At 34.3% G+C, this 16,345-nt stretch overlaps 1 long non-coding RNA gene across 1 annotated transcript; it reads left to right on the forward strand.

The window, feature by feature from the left end:
• Positions 1–6,418: 6,418 nt before the first annotated feature.
• Positions 6,419–7,776, forward strand: LOC121502674 (uncharacterized). Its single transcript, XR_011445726.1, has 3 exons — positions 6,419–6,672; positions 6,730–6,843; positions 6,902–7,776. It is a non-coding gene; the product is annotated as an uncharacterized lncRNA (long non-coding RNA).
• The last annotated feature ends 8,569 nt before the right edge of the window (positions 7,777–16,345 follow it).

The raw sequence follows: 16,345 nt of genomic DNA on the forward strand, positions 1-16,345 counted from the left end.
TATGGCTACCAGCACCAACGTAATTATGAAGATTAAATATTTGAATTATGATTAGGAACGCGTAGTTTTATTCTGCTTTTCGCTAACTTTATCAGAACATATGTAAATACAATACAAATAAATTAGAAACTAATCATTAAGTTCTCGTTTAAAAACATTTGTAGTCACAATGAAAGCATAAATGAATCGCAACTGAATTGTTTTAAATTAAAAAAATGAAAAGAAGCAAATTAATTAAAACGAACATTCGAAATTATTATGTCAGTAACCAGAATTTCTTTAAGTTACTTTTCTATTGAAATTATTTAAATAAATAATGCAGTATGTCATATCGAATCAGTAATATCATGATGGAGTAGATGCAATCATCTCGTGACCTGGGGATTTAAATGTTTTGATCAGCTACAATATGGGGTCTTTGCTAACACTTAAAGTACAAAGGCATTGGTAGGGTGGGTAGCGACTCTGTGTGTGTCAAACAACAGCTAAGACGCCACGAACAGATCCTGGTGCTAGACATATTCCTTTTTCATCATTATTGTCGTCCTGTGAGTTGGAGATTTTCTCTGATTTTCTTTTGTAGGCAGTTAGCCTGAATATTTCAGCCATGATCAGATGGCTTATTAGTTTCAGATAGGGACTCTATAAATAATTCTTCGTGTAATGTCGGAAGCAGTAACAGCAATAACCCCCCCATCCCGGAAGAGCTAGAAACAACAAGAGGGTCCCGTTCCGCTGTATACACTGCTGCCTGATTCAGTTAACTTACACTGTAGATAGTTGTGATCAATTTTTCTTCAGTGTAGGCAACCATTACATAAGTATTTGGCGCCCAAACGTGGGGCCGCGATAATTGAATCCTACATAACGAGAGATTTCAGTTATTTAAGCCCAAATGTCTAGGAGGTACTTTATTTTTTTTCGGATATCGAATTATTTGCGTGCGCTGAGTAAGATCGACCAATAAAAGTAAAGCAACCGAACTCCCTAGATAGATAGCTCGTTTGTTTTCGAATGATAAATTATTGAGAGTGGTCTGCAGTGCATATTATAACTATAGTTTATACTTTCTGGATATCGTAGGTTTGCAAGTGTGAACTCTGACGACCGAAGTATAGCTATCGGTTTGTGAGCTGTAGAGTAGCTTCAGTTTCTATCATCAGAGGAGTGAGAAAATGGTTTATCGGTTAGTTGTTTGCAAAGTTGGATTGACTGGAATACATAGGGTATGCGTAAGTGTACATATGTCCGTTAGTTGCGATTAGTAAATATCTGAAAATCAAGTATCATTCCAATTAGAGGAAATAGCCCGAACATATATTAAAAAAAAAAAAAAATAAATAAACAAGTAAAAATACCAAAATAAATTATGTCGGAACCAGGTTAACTACGATCAGATCATTCATATCCCCAAAGATAGGTCAAAACGAGATAAATAAAATATAACGAGAAATTATTACAAAATAAACACAAAGTTGTAGAACCTAAACAAAAACATTATGCCACTTCATCATACTCCTGATAAAACGTTCGCTCCAATGGCTAACCAAGATGTTTGTTTATTGTGCGAAGAGCCAATGGTGGATACACAGCCTTGTGCGATGACACCTTGTAAGCATGTATTCCATAAATCTTGTGTTGAGAGTAAGTTTCATCCGGATAAAGAGAATGAATGTCCTTCTTGTTTTACAAAAGTTCTGTTGAAGGATGTTAAAGTAGTTATTGGAAATTTCTCTCCAGAGCTGAGAAACGATCCACCAGGAACTACTGCGAATAAACGTCCAAATACTCGTTCAGTGGCTAGACAATTAGAACTTGTAGAAAATCCCCCAACAGAGGCAGAAGTTTTTTCGCAGCAACCAGAGTTAATACCTAACGTGGCAGCTGTCGATAGTAATAGAGGTGCAAGGGGTAATAACACTAATATGGAGAGAGGAGGTGCAATACGAAGAGGTGCACGAAGAGGCAGACTGCCTAGACGATTTAATCGGAGTGACGATAATCTAAACGAAGATAATTGGTCGCAACCGGACATTGAAGTTTTAGTTCGAGAAACTGTAAGGCAAATGATGCAAACATTAACAGTGAGAAACAATCAGGAAAATCGACAACAAGAAAGAACACCCACGGTTAACCAAAGTCTCATTTCTAATAATTCATCCATTCTAGCAACGAATAAGGTCGCAGATATTATTCAGAAGTGGGGTGTGCGTTTCGAAGGGACATCGGAGGGTTTGTCGGTGGAAGAATTTTTATATCGAGTACAAGTATTAACGCGAGAACATCTTAATAATGATTTTGATTCGCTTGTTCGAAATGTGCATCAGCTGTTAGTAGGCAAGGCTAGTTCTTGGTTTTGGCGAATGCATAAACAGACCGAGAACCTGAACTGGCAACAGTTTGCAACCGCGCTGCGTGCCCAATATAAAGAAAGTCGATCTATGACCGAGCTACGCGAACAAATTCGTGCTCGTAAACAGAAACCTGGCGAATTGTTTGATACCTTTTACGAATCCATTTGCAAACTAATGGATAAATTGTCAGTGCATTTTGAAGAAAACGAATTAATTGAATTAGTTCAGGGAAATTTGCTCACGGATATGAAAGATAGGTTGCTTTTTGAAGATATCTATTCTATGGAACACTTACGAAAGTTGGTCCAAAAGAGAGAAAGGTTTCTGCAGGATGCTGCCAAAACAATCCGTACTCAAGCAAAACCCAAAGAGACCAACTACCGAGTTTACGCTGTCGATGAAGACTCAATGACAGAGGCAGAGATAGATGAACTAGACAAGGATATTTCGGCTTTGAGAGCGCCCTCGAAAATTATTTGCTGGAACTGTACCAAGGCGGGTCATATATTTGAGGATTGTTTAGCAGAACGTCGCATATTTTGCTACGGATGTGGCAAGCCGGAAGTCTATAAACCCAATTGTCTGAACTGTAAGAATCGTTCGGAAAACCGAAAGGCGGGGGCATCCCAGAACAATCGGATGTCCCAGTCCCAATCATAGCTTCATACCCAGACGTAGACAAAGACTTAGACAACTCATTAGGTCAAAGGTTGGAGGATGAGACAAAAATGAAAATAGTTGATCTTCAATCCAAAATATTAGATAAGTCAAATACCACGCAAGAGTCAGTGGCTTTGAAAACAGCATTTCGGCCGTATGAAGACAGGCTTCGAAATTATTATTTAGTACGAGATAGAATCTTTAATGAAAAAACAAAGCCACGAAAACGGAATACAAAACGATTGAAAAATTATTATAGCAATTTAAAAAGTAAGCAACGTAATGTAGTATCGACCATTTTTCAAAACATCTCAGACAGACGAAGTTATGCAAATGTTTCCTTTCTGAATTTTACAGAATGGGGTTTGCTTGATACAGGAGCAAATGTTAGCTGTATAGGAGCAGATTTAGCTTTGCAGGATTTCAGTTGTTTTCCCGGATATAAAGCCATCGTATCGCAAGTTAAAACTGCGGATGCCAAGGCCCATAAGGTTTTAGGAATTTTGAAAGTTAAAATGAAATATAAAGATAATGAAAATGTAATGGAATTATACATTATTCCAACCATAGCTCAGAGACTTATATTAGGAATTGATTTCTGGAGAACTTTTGCATTAGCGCCGAGTATAGTTGGTGCAATCGAGAGCCCTTCAGTAACTCAAATTGTCCAGGATTCCTATCCGCTCAACGAGAGGCAACTACAAAAGTTAGAAGCAGTGAAGGAATTGTTTCCAAATTTTACGAAACAAGGCTTAGGGCGTACTTCCTTACTAAAGCATCACATTGACGTGGGATTGGCCACGCCTGTGAAACAGAGACACTACCCTGTCAGTCCAGCCGTCGAAAAAGTCCTTTATGCGGAAATCGATCGGATGCTAGAGCTTGGGGTAATAGAACCCTCTAACAGCTCTTGGAGCTCACCAATTCGTATGGTAATTAAGCCAAATAAAGTCCGACTTTGTTTAGATGCGCGGAAATTAAACGAAGCAACGAAAAAAGATGCGTACCCCTTACAAAGCATTGATGGGATCTTCTCTCGCTTACCAAAGGCTAATATTATTAGTAAATTGGATCTAAAGGATGCCTATTGGCAGATTCAGTTAACGGATGAAGCAAAACCACTCACGGCTTTCACAGTGCCAGGTCGAGCTCTCTTTCAATTTGTTGTAATGCCATTCGGCTTATGTAACGCTCCATCAACTATGTGTCGACTAATGGACGATCTAATTCCTACAGATCTCCGTCACTGTGTGTTTGGATATTTAGACGATTTATGCATAGTGACCGAAGACTTTGAATCTCATTTGTCTGTCCTGATTCGAATTGCAGAGCAATTCCGTAAGGCAAACTTAACGCTGAATGTCAGCAAGAGTCATTTCTGTGTGACCAAAGTTAATTATTTGGGATACATTATTGGCGAAGGAGGTATCTCCACAGACCCAGCCAAGATCTCCTGTATCCTGAACTGGCCTCCACCTCGTAATATCAAACAAGTCAGAGGATTTTTAGGTGTATGTGGTTGGTATCGTCGTTTTATTTCAAATTTTGCTGAATTAACTTTTCCCATCACCGAACTGTTGTCAAAAAGTAAGACGTTTAAATGGTCTGCTGAAGCTCAGGAAGCGATGAATGCGTTAAAACAGAAACTTACCTCTGCTCCTGTGCTACATAATCCTGTCTTAGTACAATTATCTGAAGCAGGAGATGAAAGGCCTATAGCTTTTATGTCAAAGAAACTTTCCAAGTCACAGCGTAATTATAGTGTTACAGAGCGTGAATGCTTGGCTGTAATATTGTCAATAGAAAAATTCCGTTGCTATTTAGAGTTGCAAGAATTTGAGGTGGTAACTGATCATTCCAGTCTGCTATGGCTGATGAGACAACAAAATGTATCAGGTCGTCTTGCCAGATGGATTTTTCGGTTACAAGGATTTAAATTCACAATATCTCATAGAAAAGGTAAGGATCATATCGTACCAGATGCCTTATCGAGGATTTGTGAGGAACACATTGAGAGTTTAGAGTTTGTTGGACCCGAAATCGATTTAGATTCTGATGCTTTTACGGAACAAAGTTATGAAGAACTTCGAAAGCGAGTAGAAGAGAATGTTGATAAGTTTCCGGATTTACGAGTCCATGGGAAATTCGTTTACATAAGGACGGACCATCCATCGGGAAATACAGAGCAGGAAGCGGATAGTTGGAAGCTCTGGGTGCCTGAAAAGCTGCGAAGTGCTGCAATTTGGCAGGCTCATGATAGTGTCGTGTCAGCCCATGGAGGGATACACAAAACTATTGAGAGACTACGACGTAATCTTTTTTGGCCAGGATTGTCAAAAGAGGTTCGAAATTATGTAAATGAGTGTGCAATGTGTAAACAGACAAAAGCACCAAATAAAATATTACGACCACCCATGGGTGAGCAGAGTGTATCAATCAGACCCTTTCAACGATTGTACGTTGATATACTCGGACCTTATCCTCGTAGTAAAAGAGGTTATACTGGATTGCTGATTGTACTGGACCATTTTAGCCGATATCATTGGCTCTGTCCACTTAAAAAGTTCACTACTGCAGCCATTAATAACTTCTTGTGCGAGCGAATTTTTTGTGAGTTTGGAGTACCAGAGACAATAATTAGTGATAATGGATCCCAGTTTAAGGCAAAAGAATTCGAGGCCATGATAACCAAATGGGGTATTCGTCATATTTGTACAGCTCTTTATTCACCGCAAAGTAATGCGGCCGAAAGAGTCAATCGTTCTTTATTGGCAGCTATACGATCATATCTTCAAGAAGATCAAACAGAATGGGATGTAAATTTGACAAGTATCTCGTCTGCTCTTCGATCTGCATTACATCAGTCTTTAGGTTGTTCTCCTTATAAAGCTCTCTTTGGCTTTAATATGATTAATCATGGATCTGATTATAAGCTATTGAAACAATTATCGTTATTAGAAGAATCGACTCGATTGGATAGAGTAGACCAATTAGCTTTAATTCGCGAAGAAATCAAAAAGAATAGTCGTAAAGCATATGAAACTAATGTGAAACAATACAATTTAAGAGCTAATCATATTGTATTTAAAGAAGGTCAAGAAGTCTTTAAGCGAAACTTTCATTTAAGTAATTTTAGTCAGAATTACAATAAGAAGTTAGGACACCAATTTTCTAAGTGTCGAATTAAGAAGAAATTAGGTAGTTCGTTTTATCTATTGGAAACGTTAGCAGGAAAGGAGATAGGAACCTACCACGCAAAGGATATACGAAGCTGATTCCAGCTAATCGTGTCTGCGATTACTTGCCAGATTATCTGTGGTTGTAATGGGCAGCAAAGGTTAACGTTGTAAAATTCAAAAGATTTGACATACGCGCCTTACGATAGTCATATCGTATGCTCCAGCCCTAGTCGATCACAATCAGCTGTGCGAAATTGACAGTTGACAGCACGAATTAATCGATTAAGCATCATTTCCGACACGATCAAAACATCCGCCTTCTTCCTTTTTTCACTGCAACGCCGAACGCTACAGAAGTGTCGATCTGTGAGCGAAATTAATACACAAGTGCCACGTGTCCCTTTTGCCAATTTAATACAAGGCATCGGCCGTTGCATCCGACCAGTTAACCATCCGCCAGTGTCGCGCACCGGTTTTGGGTAATTATTTTGAGACTTCAAGCCATTTGCACTTGCAGTAATATTGGTTTCCTATAGAGACAGCGCAATACGGCGTGCCTTCTCGGCTTGCACGCCTACATACAGGCGAAGGAACCTTCTGGAGCTCCACGCTCAAGCGTACCGCAGTTTACTCTGCATCATCCTCTGTCGGTAAATAGTTTTCTTATATGACTGAAAGCTCTCCCCGTAACCACGGTTGTTTTTCTAGTCGAACCTTCCTATAAGGGCAAGCGGAATATTGCCAAGGGTGAAGCGAAAACCTTTGCGACCCTGCCCGCGAATCTGTTCGGTGGCCAGGAGCCCCGATTACGTCATCGGCGTGGGATTACTTAATTTTCCTTTCCGCGCTTCGCCAGCTGCGGCAGAGGAAGGGAGACGACAAACGTTGTGGCCAGGGACCACAATTTTCGGCCAGCGCGTGACGAAGGCGTAGGATCGGAGTAAACTCCTCCAGAAATAAACAAAACCGGCATTAGATCCGGAGTGCAGATTTAGTTAGGTTTTATGCAACTGTAAAAGTTTCGGATTTTTTAATCAGATTTCGGTCGCATCTGGCTCGTTTGAGCCTCGGAAAACTGTAGTATGTATCTAGAGTGCATGCGCTAGCTAAGCGAACGCGATTGCGTAAACTTGACCTAGGTTCATGTGCCCTAAAAACCCGCACAACCAGACATAAAGAACGCGATAAGCAGGGTCGATCAAACGAATCATTTATGTTGCATTAAATTAACAATCATTTAAACACACGCTAACAGCTCGTCATCCACGTCATCGTGAAGGCCTTCAACGAGGATCGGATGGGGTAAGTGATCCAAAATGGATATATATATATAAACACCATTTAATGTGACATGATATGATCATCCAAAACCACCGCTGCTACCGTGAAGAGCCGTAAGCTCTGTTCGTTATTCTTTTCTGTTTGTTTTGTTTTGGGCTGCCAGATTCTGAACACTTCTAATTGCGTATAAATGCTCCTCTAGCAGCGCTCTTATTGAGTATATAATGATCATTACCAAATCTTAATTCTCGGTATGCGTTTGTTTTGTTATATTCTTGGCTAGTGTATGCATTGCGGATCTCTATGGCTACCAGCACCAACGTAATTATGAAGATTAAATATTTGAATTATGAACGCGTAGTTTTATTCTGCTTTTCGCTAACTTTATCAGAACATATGTAAATACAATACAAATAAATTAGAAACTAATCATTAAGTTCTCGTTTAAAAACATTTGTAGTCACAATGAAAGCATAAATGAATCGCAACTGAATTGTTTTAAATTAAAAAAATGAAAAGAAGCAAATTAATTAAAACGAACATTCGAAATTATTATGTCAGTAACCAGAATTTCTTTAAGTTACTTTTCTATTGAAATTATTTAAATAAATAATGCAGTATGTCATATCGAATCAGTAATATCATGATGGAGTAGATGCAATCATCTCGTGACCTGGGGATTTAAATGTTTTGATCAGCTACAATATGGGGTCTTTGCTAACACTTAAAGTACAAAGGCATTGGTAGGGTGGGTAGCGACTCTGTGTGTGTCAAACAACAGCTAAGACGCCACGAACAGATCCTGGTGCTAGACATATTCCTTTTTCATCATTATTGTCGTCCTGTGAGTTGGAGATTTTCTCTGATTTTCTTTTGTAGGCAGTTAGCCTGAATATTTCAGCCATGATCAGATGGCTTATTAGTTTCAGATAGGGACTCTATAAATAATTCTTCGTGTAATGTCGGAAGCAGTAACAGCAATAACCCCCCCATCCCGGAAGAGCTAGAAACAACAAGAGGGTCCCGTTCCGCTGTATACACTGCTGCCTGATTCAGTTAACTTACACTGTAGATAGTTGTGATCAATTTTTCTTCAGTGTAGGCAACCATTACATAAGAACTAATTTAAATATAAATTCTGCCGTGGATACATGCATTATAGCTGAGATGTGAACTTTTTGTTTACAAATTTGCAATTGAGTATGCAAATGTATTAGCCGTGTAAAAACTAATATAAATACAAATTCTGAAGTGGATTCAGGCATTATTAGCTGAGTTGTGAACTTTTTGTTTTCAAATTTACAATTGAGTATGCAAATGTATTAGCCGTGTAAAACTATTATAAATACATATTCTGAAGTGGATACAGACATTTTTAGCGGAGCTGTGAACTTTTTGTTTACAAATTTACAATTGAGTATGCAAATGTATTAGCCTTCTAAAAACTAATATAAGTACAAATTCTGCCGTGGATACATGCATTATTAGCGGAGTTGTGAACTTTTTGTTTACAAATTTACAATTGAGTATGCAAATGTATTAGCATTGTAAGAACTAATTTAAATATAAATTCTGCCGTGGATATATGCATTATTATCTGAGTTGTGAACTTTTTGTTTACAAATTTACAATTGAGTATGCAAATGTATTAGACGTGTAAAAACTAACTTAAATATAAATTCTGAAGTGGATTCAGGCATTATTAGCTGAGTTGTGAACTTTTTGTTTACAAATTTACAATTGAGTATGCAAATGTATAAGCCGTGTAAAAACTAATATAAGTACAAATTCTGCCGTCGCACAGTAGCTCCTTTTCTCATTTAGCGTTGCAAAAATCATATCTTTTGAACCAAATAAGGTAATCGAATAATTGAAACGGCATTGGACAGGTAATTGTTGTAAAATATATATATGTACTGCATAAAGTACCACGCCCACAAATACGCCTTTTTAAAGGGTATCAAAGTGAAAAAATAATTTTTTTTCAATGAAAACAATTTTTAAACAAAAATTTTTATGTAATTTTTTATGTTTATTTTTATGTATTTGCTTAAATAAAAATAATTTGAAAACTGAAAAAAAAAAATTTTTTTTAATTCGAAGTGTAACCGCCACGGGCTTCAGTTAGTATATTTCTTGAAATGTATGAAATTGTGTCGGTATTTTGGTATATTTTACCCTGAGTTGTTTTGGTTTTTTGCGTTGCATTTCCGCAGACGCAGCTCGACGCAGCCGATGAAAGTTAATTCTGATCCAGGAAAGATCCACGGAACTTGTAGTCATAGTGTAGTCAGTGGCTTTCATTGGCGTCAGAAGATATAGACTACTTTAGGTAGAAAAAGGTGAAAAAAATGGACACCTGGCAGGTAGCGATTTACCTGTAGAAGCCCAAACCAAAGTGTCGTTTTTTTTAGATTCTTTAATAGTTTATGAATGTATCTATCATTTAAAGTAAAAACCATAACCATTGGTTTTATGTTTTTTTTTGTAATATTACCTGAAAGTCGACCAATTTACAAATTTTTTTTTTATGATGCAAAAAACGAAACAAAGTTCAACTTTAAATGCTCATAACTTCTACAAAAAAAATCTTAAAATTGATTTTATTGCAGATTCTGAATCCTTGTTAAATTTCCTGTCGAATAAGTATGGTTAAAATCGTTTTGCGAACATGACTTTATTGATTTTTGCAACGCTAATTGTTCGAGAGGCGCTACTGTGCGTCGATACATGCATTATTAGCTGAGTTGTGAACTTTTTGTTTACAAACTTACAATTGAGTATGCGAATGTATTAGCATTGTAAGAACTAATTTAAATATAAATTCTGCCGTGGATACATGCATTATAGCTGAGATGTGAACTTTTTGTTTACAAATTTACAATTGAGTATGCAAATGTATTAGACGTGTAAAAACTAATATAAATACAAATTCTGAAGTGGATTCAGGCATTATTAGCTGAGTTGTGAACTTTTTGTTTTCAAATTTACAATTGAGTATGCAAATGTATTAGCCGTGTAAAACTATTATAAATACATATTCTGAAGTGGATACAGACATTTTTAGCGGAGCTGTGAACTTTTTGTTTACAAATTTACAATTGAGTATGCAAATGTATTAGCCTTCTAAAAACTAATATAAGTACAAATTCTGCCGTGGATACATGCATTATTAGCGGAGTTGTGAACTTTTTGTTTACAAATTTACAATTGAGTATGCAAATGTATTAGCATTGTAAGAACTAATTTAAATATAAATTCTGCCGTGGATATATGCATTATTATCTGAGTTGTGAACTTTTTGTTTACAAATTTACAATTGAGTATGCAAATGTATTAGCATTGTAAGAACTAATTTAAATATAAATTCTACAGTGGATATATGCATTACTATCTGAGTTGTGAATTTTTGTTTACAAATTTACAATTGAGTATGCAAATGTATTAGACGTGTAAAAACTAACTTAAATATAAATTCTGAAGTGGATTCAGGCATTATTAGCTGAGTTGTGAACTTTTTGTTTACAAATTTACAATTGAGTATGCAAATGTATAAGCCGTGTAAAAACTAATATAAGTACAAATTCTGCCGTCGCACAGTAGCTCCTTTTCTCATTTAGCGTTGCAAAAATCATATCTTTTGAACCAAATAAGGTAATCGAATAATTGAAACGGCATTGGACAGGTAATTGTTGTAAAATATATATATGTACTGCATAAAGTACCACGCCCACAAATACCCCTTTTTAAAGGGTATCAAAGTGAAAAAATAATTTTTTTTCAATGAAAACAATTTTTAAACAAAAATTTTTATGTAATTTTTTATGTTTATTTTTATGTGTTTGCTTAAATAAAAATAATTTGAAAACTGAAAAAAAAAATTTTTTTTAATTCGAAGTGTAACCGCCACGGGCTTCAGTTAGTATATTTCTTGAAATGTATGAAATTGTGTCGGTATTTTGGTATATTTTACCCTGAGTTGTTTTGGTTTTTTGCGTTGCATTTCCGCAGACGCAGCTCGACGCAGCCGATGAAAGTTAATTCTGATCCAGGAAAGATCCACGGAACTTGTAGTCATAGTGTAGTCAGTGGCTTTCATTGGCGTCAGAAGATATAGACTACTTTAGGTAGAAAAAGGTGAAAAAAATGGACACCTGGCAGGTAGCGATTTACCTGTAGAAGCCCAAACCAAAGTGTCGTTTTTTTTAGATTCTTTAATAGTTTATGAATGTATCTATCATTTAAAGTAAAAACCATAACCATTGGTTTTATGTTTTTTTGTAATATTACCTGAAAGTCGACCAATTTACAAATTTTTTTTTATGATGCAAAAAACGAAACAAAGTTCAACTTTAAATGCTCATAACTTCTACAAAAAAAATCTTAAAATTGATTTTATTGCAGATTCTGAATCCTTGTTAAATTTCCTGTCGAATAAGTATGGTTAAAATCGTTTTGCGAACATGACTTTATTGATTTTTGCAACGCTAATTGTTCGAGAGGCGCTACTGTGCGTCGATACATGCATTATTAGCTGAGTTGTGAACTTTTTGTTTACAAATTTACAATTGAGTATGCGAATGTATTAGCATTGTAAGAACTAATTTAAATATAAATTCTGCCGTGGATACATGCATTATAGCTGAGATGTGAACTTTTTGTTTACAAATTTACAATTGAGTATGCAAATGTATTAGACGTGTAAAAACTAATATAAATACAAATTCTGAAGTGGATTCAGGCATTATTAGCTGAGTTGTGAACTTTTTGTTTTCAAATTTACAATTGAGTATGCAAATGTATTAGCCGTGTAAAACTATTATAAATACATATTCTGAAGTGGATACAGACATTTTTAGCGGAGCTGTGAACTTTTTGTTTACAAATTTACAATTGAGTATGCAAATGTATTAGCCTTCTAAAAACTAATATAAGTACAAATTCTGCCGTGGATACATGCATTATTAGCGGAGTTGTGAACTTTTTGTTTACAAATTTACAATTGAGTATGCAAATGTATTAGCATTGTAAGAACTAATTTAAATATAAATTCTGCCGTGGATATATGCATTATTATCTGAGTTGTGAACTTTTTGTTTACAAATTTACAATTGAGTATGCAAATGTATTAGCATTGTAAGAACTAATTTAAATATAAATTCTACAGTGGATATATGCATTACTATCTGAGTTGTGAATTTTTGTTTACAAATTTACAATTGAGTATGCAAATGTATTAGACGTGTAAAAACTAACTTAAATATAAATTCTGAAGTGGATTCAGGCATTATTAGCTGAGTTGTGAACTTTTTGTTTACAAATTTACAATTGAGTATGCAAATGTATAAGCCGTGTAAAAACTAATATAAGTACAAATTCTGCCGTCGCACAGTAGCTCCTTTTCTCATTTAGCGTTGCAAAAATCATATCTTTTGAACCAAATAAGGTAATCGAATAATTGAAACGGCATTGGACAGGTAATTGTTGTAAAATATATATATGTACTGCATAAAGTACCACGCCCACAAATACCCCTTTTTAAAGGGTATCAAAGTGAAAAAATAATTTTTTTTCAATGAAAACAATTTTTAAACAAAAATTTTTATGTAATTTTTTATGTTTATTTTTATGTGTTTGCTTAAATAAAAATAATTTGAAAACTGAAAAAAAAAAAATTTTTTTTAATTCGAAGTGTAACCGCCACGGGCTTCAGTTAGTATATTTCTTGAAATGTATGAAATTGTGTCGGTATTTTGGTATATTTTACCCTGAGTTGTTTTGGTTTTTTGCGTTGCATTTCCGCAGACGCAGCTCGACGCAGCCGATGAAAGTTAATTCTGATCCAGGAAAGATCCACGGAACTTGTAGTCATAGTGTAGTCAGTGGCTTTCATTGGCGTCAGAAGATATAGACTACTTTAGGTAGAAAAAGGTGAAAAAAATGGACACCTGGCAGGTAGCGATTTACCTGTAGAAGCCCAAACCAAAGTGTCGTTTTTTATAGATTCTTTAATAGTTTATGAATGTATCTATCATTTAAAGTAAAAACCATAACCATTGGTTTTATGTTTTTTTGTAATATTACCTGAAAGTCGACCAATTTACAAATTTTTTTTTTATGATGCAAAAAACGAAACAAAGTTCAACTTTAAATGCTCATAACTTCTACAAAAAAAATCTTAAAATTGATTTTATTGCAGATTCTGAATCCTTGTTAAATTTCCTGTCGAATAAGTATGGTTAAAATCGTTTTGCGAACATGACTTTATTGATTTTTGCAACGCTAATTGTTCGAGAGGCGCTACTGTGCGTCGATACATGCATTATTAGCTGAGTTGTGAACTTTTTGTTTACAAATTTACAATTGAGTATGCGAATGTATTAGCATTGTAAGAACTAATTTAAATATAAATTCTGCCGTGGATACATGCATTATAGCTGAGATGTGAACTTTTTGTTTACAAATTTACAATTGAGTATGCAAATGTATTAGACGTGTAAAAACTAATATAAATATAAATTCTGAAGTGGATTCAGGATTCATTTACACATTTACAATTGAGTATGCAAATGTATAAGCCGTGTAAAAACTAATATAAGTACAAATTCTGCCGTGGATACAAGCATTATTAGCTGAGTTGTGAACTTTTTGTTTACAAATTTACAATTGAGTATGCAAATGTATTAGCATTGTAAGAACTAATTTAAATATAAATTCTGCCGTGGATATATGCATTATTAGCTGAGATGTGAACTTTTTGTTTACAAATTTACAATTGAGTATGCAAATGTATTAGCCATGTAAAAACTAATATAAATACAAATTCTGAAGTGGATATATGCATTATTATCTGAGTTGTGAACTTTTTGTTTACAAATTTACAATTAAGTATGCAAATGTATTAGACGTGTAAAAATTAATATAAATATAAATTCTGAAGTGGATTCAGGCATTATTAGCTGAGTTGTGAACTTTTTGTTTACAAATTTACAATTGAGTATGCAAATGTATTAGCATTGTAAGATCTAATATAAATATAAATTCTAAAGTGGATACATGCATTATTAGCTGAGATGTGAACTTTTTGTTTACAAATTTACAATTGAGTATGCAAATGTATTAGCATTGTAAGATCTAATTTAAATATAAATTCTAAAGTGGATTCAGGCATTATTATCTGAGTTGTGAACTTTTTGTTTACAAATTTACAATTGAGTATGCAAATGTATAAGCCGTGTAAAAACTAATATAAGTACAAATTCTGCCGTCGATACATGCATTATTAGTTGAGTTGTGAACTTTTTGTTTACAAATTTACAATTGAGTATGCAAATGTATTAGCATTGTAAGAACTAATTTAAATATAAATTCTGCCGTGGATATATGCATTATTAGCTGAGATGTGAACTTTTTGTTTACAAATTTACAATTGAGTATGCAAATGTATTAGCCATGTAAAAACTAATATAATTACAAATTCTGAAGTGGATATATGCACTATTATCTGAGTTGTGAACTTTTGGTTTACAATTTTACAATTGAGCATGCAAATGTATTAGCCGTGTAAATACTAATATAAATACAAATTCTGAAGTGGATACATGAATTATTAGCTGAGTTGTGAACTTTTTGTTAACAAATTTACAATTGAGTATGCAAATGTATTAGCCATGTAAAAACTAATATAATTACAAATTCTGAAGTGGATATATGCACTTTTATCTGAGTTGTGAACTTTTTCTTTACAATTTTACAATTGAGCATGCAAATGTATTAGCCGTGTAAAAACTAATATAAATACAAATTTTGAAGTGAATGCATTATTAGCTGAGTTGTGACCTTTTTGTTTACAAATTTACTATTGAGTATGCAAATGAATTAGCCCTGTAAAAACTAATATAAATGCAAATTCTGAAGTGGATACAGGCATTATTAGCTGAGCTGTGAAATTTTTGTTTACAAATTTACAATTGAGTATGCAAATGTATTAGCCTTGTAAAAACTAATATAAATACAAATTCTGAAGTGGATTCAGGCATTATTAGCTGAGTTGTGAAATTTTTGTTTACAAATTTATACCTGAGTATGCAAATGTATTAGCCATGTAAAAACTAATATAATTACTAATTCTGAAGTGGATATATGCACTATTATCTGAGTTGTGAACTTTTTGTTTACAATTTTACAATTGAGCATGCAAATGTATTAGCCGTGTAAAAACTAATATAAATACAAATTCTGAAGTGGATACATGCATTATTAGCTGAGTTGTGAACTTTTTGTTTACAAATTTACAATTGAGTATGCAAATGTATTAGCCATGTAAAAACTAATATAATTACAAATTTTGAAGTGGATTCAGGCATTATTAGCTGAGTTGTGAACTTTTTGTTTACAAATTTACAATTGAGTATGCAAATGTATAAGCCGTGTAAAAACTAATATAAGTACAAATTCTGCCGTCGATACATGCATTATTAGTTGAGTTGTGAATAATTTGTTTACAAATTTACAATTGAGTATGCAAATGTATTAGCATTGTAAGAACTAATTTAAATATAAATTCTGCCGTGGATACATGCATTATTATCTGAGTTGTGAACTTTTTGTTTACAAATTTACAATTCAGTATGCAAATGTATTAGACGTGTAAAAACTAATATAATTACAAATTCTGAAGTGGATATATGCACTATGTATTATCTGAGTTGTGAACTTTTTGTTCACAATTTTACAATTGAGCATGCAAATGTATTAGCCGTGTAAAAACTAATATAAATACAAATTCTGCCGTGGATACATGCATTATTATCTGAGTTGTGAACTTTTTGTTTACAAATTTTCAATTAAGTATGCAAATGTATTAGACGT

Source organism: Drosophila kikkawai, unplaced genomic scaffold, assembly GCF_030179895.1.
Source record: "Drosophila kikkawai strain 14028-0561.14 unplaced genomic scaffold, DkikHiC1v2 scaffold_14, whole genome shotgun sequence".
In the NCBI taxonomy this organism is placed as follows: Eukaryota; Metazoa; Arthropoda; class Insecta; order Diptera; family Drosophilidae; genus Drosophila; species Drosophila kikkawai.